The 6086-nt window shown below is 51.8% G+C and overlaps 1 protein-coding gene across 2 annotated transcripts in view; it reads right to left on the minus strand.

Moving 5' to 3' along the window:
• The window catches only part of ARHGAP39 (Rho GTPase activating protein 39), a 109075-nt gene extending 103344 nt beyond the window's left edge, over positions 1-5731 (minus strand). For both annotated transcript variants that reach the window (XM_047074360.1, XM_047074359.1), the window contains exon 1: positions 5648-5731. The gene's annotated coding sequence lies outside the window, so the exon portion shown is untranslated. The remainder of the gene's footprint in view (positions 1-5647) is intronic.
• Between the last annotated feature and the right edge of the window lie 355 nt (positions 5732-6086).

Here is a 6086-nt window from a genome sequence, read left to right on the forward strand (position 1 = left end):
AAGAGCAAAACTCAATCTAGTGGAATAAACATGATTAAAGAAAGAAGTGCTATTTCTAGGGATGGATCCTACAGGCAGATTCCCACATCACCAAACGCTGTGCCTTCAAAGTTACTTGTAACTGCACAAAGTATGATATTCAGCAGTAGGGGCTGCTTAGATAAATCACACCACCTCCATGGAGCCAAACACGACACAGCCATGAGAAAGAATGAACTGGGAAATGCACTGATACAGGATGACCTCCCAAACATATTTAGTTTAAAAAGGCAAGGTTCAGAAACTTTTTGAAAGGGGTAGGAAAAAGAAAATAAGTGTATATATTTGCTTTTATAGTTACAAAGTATCTCTCAAATGAGATACAGTGGGTGCCTCCAGGGGACCACAGGCTCCTGGGGGTAGAAACAGGACAGACACAACACTGTGCCCAATCATGAATGTGAATAAATTATCTATTCCAAAAAAGATTTTTTTTCCTTAGGAAGCAAAAATAAAGACAATCTACGAGAATAAAAAAATTATACTTGCAATCCCTATCAAAAAATAACACCAGTATTCTTCACAGAGCTAGAACAAACAATCCTAAGATTTGTATGGCACCAGAAAAGACGCCAAATAGCCAAAGCAATCTTCAGAAAGAAAACCAAAGCAGGAGGCATCACAATCCCGGACTTCAGCTGTATTATAAAGCTGTAATTATCAAGGCAGTGTTGTACCAGCACAAAAACAGACACTCAGATCAATGGAACAGAATAGAAAACCCAGAAATGGACCCACAAACGTACGGCCAACTAATCTTTGACAAAGCAGGAAAGAATATCCAATGGAATAAAGACAGTCTCTTCGGCAAGTGGTGCTGGGAAAACTGGGCAGCAACATGCAGAAGAATGAACCTGGACCACTTTCTTACACCAGACACAAAAATAAACTCAAAATGGATGAAAGGCCTAAATGTAAGACAGGAAGCTGTCAAAATCCTAGAAGAGAAAGCAGGCAAAAACCTCTTTGACCTTGGCCGCAGTAACTTCTTACTCAACACGTCTCTGGAGGCAAGGGAAACCAAAGCAAAAATGAACTATTGGGACCTCATCAAAATAAAAACCTTCTGCACAGCAAAGGAAACAATCAGCAAAACTAAAAGGTAACCAACGGAATGGGAGAAGATATTTGCAAATGACATATTAGATAAATGGTTAGTATCCAAAATCTATAAAGAACTTACTGAACTCAACACCCAAAAAACCAAATAATCCAGTGAAGAAATGGGCAGAAGACATGAATAGACACTTCTCCAAGGAAGACATCCAGATGGCCAACCGACACATGAAAGAATGCTCAACATCACTCATCATCAGGGAAATACAAATCAAAACCACAATGAGATACCACCTCACACCTGTCAGAATGGCTAACATTAATAACTCAGGCAACAACAGATGTTGTCGAGGATACGGAGAAAGAGTGTCTCTTTTGCACTGCTGGTGGGAATGCAAGCTGGTGCAGCCACTCTGGAAAACAGTACGGAGGTTCCTCAAAAAACTAAAAATAGAACTACCCCACGACCCAGCAATTGCACTACTAGGCATTTATCCAAGGGATACAGGTGTGCTGTTTCGAAGGGACACATGCACCCCCATGTTTGTAGCAGCACTATCAACAATAGCCAAAGTATGGAAAGAACCCAAATGTCCATTGATGGATGAATGGATAAAGAAGATGTGGTGGGGGCGCCTGGGTGGCGCAGTCGGTTAAGCGTCCGACTTCGGCCAGGTCACGATCTCGCGGTCCGTGAGTTCGAGCCCCGCATCAGGCTCTGGGCTGATGGCTCAGAGCCTGGAGCCTGTTTCCGATTCTGTGTCTCCCTCTCTCTCTGCCCCTCCCCCGTTCATGCTCTGTGTCTCTCTGTCCCAAAAATAAATAAACGTTGAAAAAAAAAATTAAAAAAAAAAAAAGATGTGGTGTATATATACAATGGAGTATTAATCGGCAATCAAAAAGAATGAAATCTTGCCATTGGCAACTACGTGGATGGAACGGGAGGGTATCATGCTAAGCGAAATTAGTCAGAGAAAGACAAATATCATATGACTTCACTCATATGAGGACTTCAAGATACAAAACAGAGGAACATAAGGGAAGGGAAGCAAAAATAATATAAAAACAGGGAGGGGGACAAAACATAAGAGACTCTTAAATATGGAGAACAGAGGGTTACTGGAGGGATTGTGGGAGGGGGGATGGGCTAAATGGGGGAGGGGCATTAAGGAATCTACTCCTGAAATCATTGTTGCACTATATGCTAACTAACTTGGATGTAAATTAAAAATTAAATTTAAAAAAATTATACTTAAGAAAGCAAGCTAGTTGTAAGCAGCCAACATGGAGGAAACGAATAAAGGGCCAGTCCTCTCCAGGGTGAATCCTGCCCAAACCCACCATCTTTACTGATGTCAATGCTCTAAGAAAATGTTGCAAGGAGACACTGAGAGCACAAACATCTCTTGCCCTCAAAGACCTCCCTGTGCAGAGGGGAGACAACTCTCATCTGTGCAGTGACCAAAGAAAGGCATAGCTAAGAGCACCATGGGATACAGAAGGAGAACTTGATATGCTAAGTAAGGGAGGGATCAGGGTCAAAGGAGATGAAGGGGTCACTCAAGCTTTGCCTGTTTTCAGGGGAGGAGGGAACGTGGAGTAGGGCTCGGCCTTGTAGCACTGGCTGGTGTCACTGGAGAGCAGAGTGCGAGTCAGGGCACACAGGAAAGAGCAGTGTAAGAGGCACGGGAAGCCAGGGAGGAGCACAGCCTGGCATCCTGCCCGGGGGGGCTGCCGGGTACATCGCAGGGTGCCCTAGCAGCAGTGCTGGCCTCCACACATTCAGTGCCAGGAGCGCCCGCTCCCAAGCTAGGACACCGAAAAACTTCTACAGACAAATCACCGCTGGGTGAGAACCAATGCTCTGAACACATCACCTGAGCCAGAGGAAAGGGGGCCGACCCAGAAGGGGCAGCCATAATGCGAAAGCGCACAGGCCCTGGAGGATCAGTCTGAGGAAGGATAAATTTGGTAACTACTTGGCGGGTACAATGAGTAGAACCCGCAGCAAGATGTTGTGGTTAGGGGAAGACCTAGGAACACCAGCCTGTTCCAGGTAGAAACCAGCCAGATGACGGTCGCAAAGCACCAAAGGGCTGAGGCCAACGGTGAAGAAGGATGCAGGGTCTGAGAAGCCTAAAGGGCTTCTGCATCCGGAGGCTGGCAGCCAAGTCTGAGGCTGAGGGGATTAGTCTGGCTGGCACCATCACCCTGGTGAGACCACCCAGAGTACAAAGCAGACCCTCTATTTCCTTGGGGGGGGGGGGGAGAGTCCACCCCAGCACACGTGCAGGAGGAAAGGCTAGGTAGGACAGGCATTTTTATCTCTATCTCAGAGATTTTAAACTTTGCTCACATAAGCTATTGCGTCACCATTTGTTCTGAACGTTAAACATTCTCACCCTTAAACCCCACAAATGTCCAAAGACTCTACTTAAAGTAAAAGGATTCCCCCCCCCCCAGTCTTAGTGTCACAGATTTAAAGGAAATGAGATGCAGTTATCTATGGTAAATCTAAGAATCTAAGATACTCTCCCTAGATCTGAGAAAGAGAATCATTTCCTTGGGAAATGAGGAATTTTCCTGCTTTGCTCTGAAGCACGTTAAATCACTCCTTCCAACAGCTTAGCAAGACAGAATGTTACAGAACTGGTAATTCCAAGTTCTTATTCTGTGGCTTGTGTCCTGTCATTTAAGTGTGTTAATAAATCATCTTTCCTATTACAAGGATAACACTGTTCAGTGAAGTGTGACAATTGCTTCAGTGGTTTAACTCAGAGAATTAAATCTCACTTCTGTCTACAAGAACCCTACCTGCCCCCAAGGACAATAAATAACTACCACAGGACTGAGTGGCTCATTAGCAGCTTTCTTCTTCTCAAAACATTTTCATAACGTATACATTATAAATACATAATAATTGATATATATTTTATTTATACAGAATAATGTATCGAAGTTCATGAGATTTGTTGTTTACCTTTATAAAGACTATGACCCCAGCTAGCTTGTGTAGGAAAAGAGAGTCAAAGACTTCAAGTCAGTGTAAAACCAAGGCGGTGCCAGGAGTACACAACTGAAGAGCCAGCAGCCAAGCAACCAGGCCCTGGAAACCAGATCTCGGCAGTGACAGCTCCTAACTCTGCCCAACACATACAATGTACGGGGCACAACGTGTTTGTGTCTCCATTCACTGAGTCCTCGAGACCAACCCTAGGGAGCCAGTATTACTGGTGTTCCCATTTTACAGATGAGAAAGCAAAGGCACAGAGTACAAAGCCAGTAAACAGAAGAGTCAGGACTCAAAGGCAGGCAGTCTGGCTCCAGAACCCGCCCTCTTCTCCACTCTTGGCAAGACAGCTGACTAGACAAAGTGCAGGCCGAGAGATCCACTGGCCTCTGTTCACTCACTGAGCAAGCGTGTGAGGGTCATCAAGTCTGCGCCCAGGACGCTTTATGCAGAGTCTCCTTGTTTTACAGTCACACCTCCTATCGAATCTCCTTCCCCTCCCCCAGCGAGAAGAAACACACCTAGCTCATTGTGAAAGGGGAGCCGCTGCCCGGGAACCACCTGCTGTTTACAGAGGCACCCCGGACCCACAGGCTCTAATTCCTCTCACTGGCTACGAAGACAAATCTCCTATTGTCTGCACCATGGGAGGAACACGAAGCCTCGCAACTGTAGGTTTCTGCAGAGGTCACTGGAGGTTTGGTTAAACCCTACGACACCGAACGGAGGGCGGGCGGCGGGGGGGACGGGGGGGGGGTGCGCTGCATTTTTGCTGTTGAAGGTTGCGCAGCGCCCACAGCAGCTGCTGGTGGGAGCAGCATGTAACACACCCACAGCTGCCGCGGCCTCGCAGCCGGCCGCACGTTTTAAAATAAAAGACGTCCTGACCCCCAGATGCACAGCCTGCCTCACTCGTAGCCCTCGACACGGAACACGCGGCCTCCACCCACACCACTCCCGCAACCAGGAAGCAACCGAGAGAATTCCAGCTCCAGGAGGGCTGCGCCCCGGGGCGCCCTGCCGCGCTGCAGAGGCCAGGTCTGCGAAGCCCTGCGGACACGGCCCGCACCCAGAGACGCGCGACACGACTCCCCGCGCCCGGACAAAGCCCCCACCCCGCACCCCGCCCCGACTGAGCCCCGCAAACCACGCCGACGCCCCACACTCGGGCCCGCCCTCAGGCCGGGCACACTCACACCCACACTCACCCACGGCCGAGGCCACTCACGCTCACCGTCAGTGGGCCACACTCACGGTCACCCACGGGCCGGGCACACTCGCACTCACGCCCACCACGGGCCGGGCACATTCACACCCACCTCACACACCCTGCCCCCCGCGCGGCCTCGACCCCCAGCGCCCCGCGCCCCCGCCCAACCCGGCCCGGCACACCCACGCTCCCTCCCCTCCCCGCCCCGGCTGCAGCCCCGTCCGCCCTTTCGGAGGCCGCGGGCCCGGACCTCGGCGAGGCCGGGCGGGGGCCGCAGCGCCGGCCCCTCCGCCATCTTCCTGGCCCGCGCCGCCCACCGCCCGCGCTCTCACCCGCCGGCTGCTCGCGGGCCGCGCCGCCACAGCCCTTCATCCCGGCCTGAGCGCCGCACCCGAGCTCTCCGCGGCTCTCCCGCCGCAGCCGCCACCGCAGGAGCAGGAGCAGCGGCAGGAGCAGCCTGCTCGGTCCGCGTCCTGCGCCGCCGCCGCAGCTGCCGAAGCCGCCGCTGCCGCCGCCGAAGCCGCCGCCGCCGGCCCAGTGCGCCGCAGCCGCGCGTCCTCCCGTCACCAGCGCAACCCCCCGCCTCCGGCCCCGCCCCCGCGCCTCCCCGCTCCCGCCGCCAGGGGGCGTCTCCGCGAGCCCGGTGCGCGTGCGCCGGCGTGCGGCCCGCAGGGAGCCAGAATCCGGCCCGAGGGCGCGCGCGGCCTGCCGGGAGGCGGGAGTGCGGTCGAGCCGGCTCCGCCCACGAGGCGAGCGGGCAGGTGAGCCCCG

Source organism: Lynx rufus, unplaced genomic scaffold, assembly GCF_022079265.1.
Source record: "Lynx rufus isolate CCGP_SWC_20201006 ecotype Redwood Valley unplaced genomic scaffold, mLynRuf1.p SCAF_12, whole genome shotgun sequence".
Lineage (NCBI taxonomy): Eukaryota > Metazoa > Chordata > Mammalia > Carnivora > Felidae > Lynx > Lynx rufus.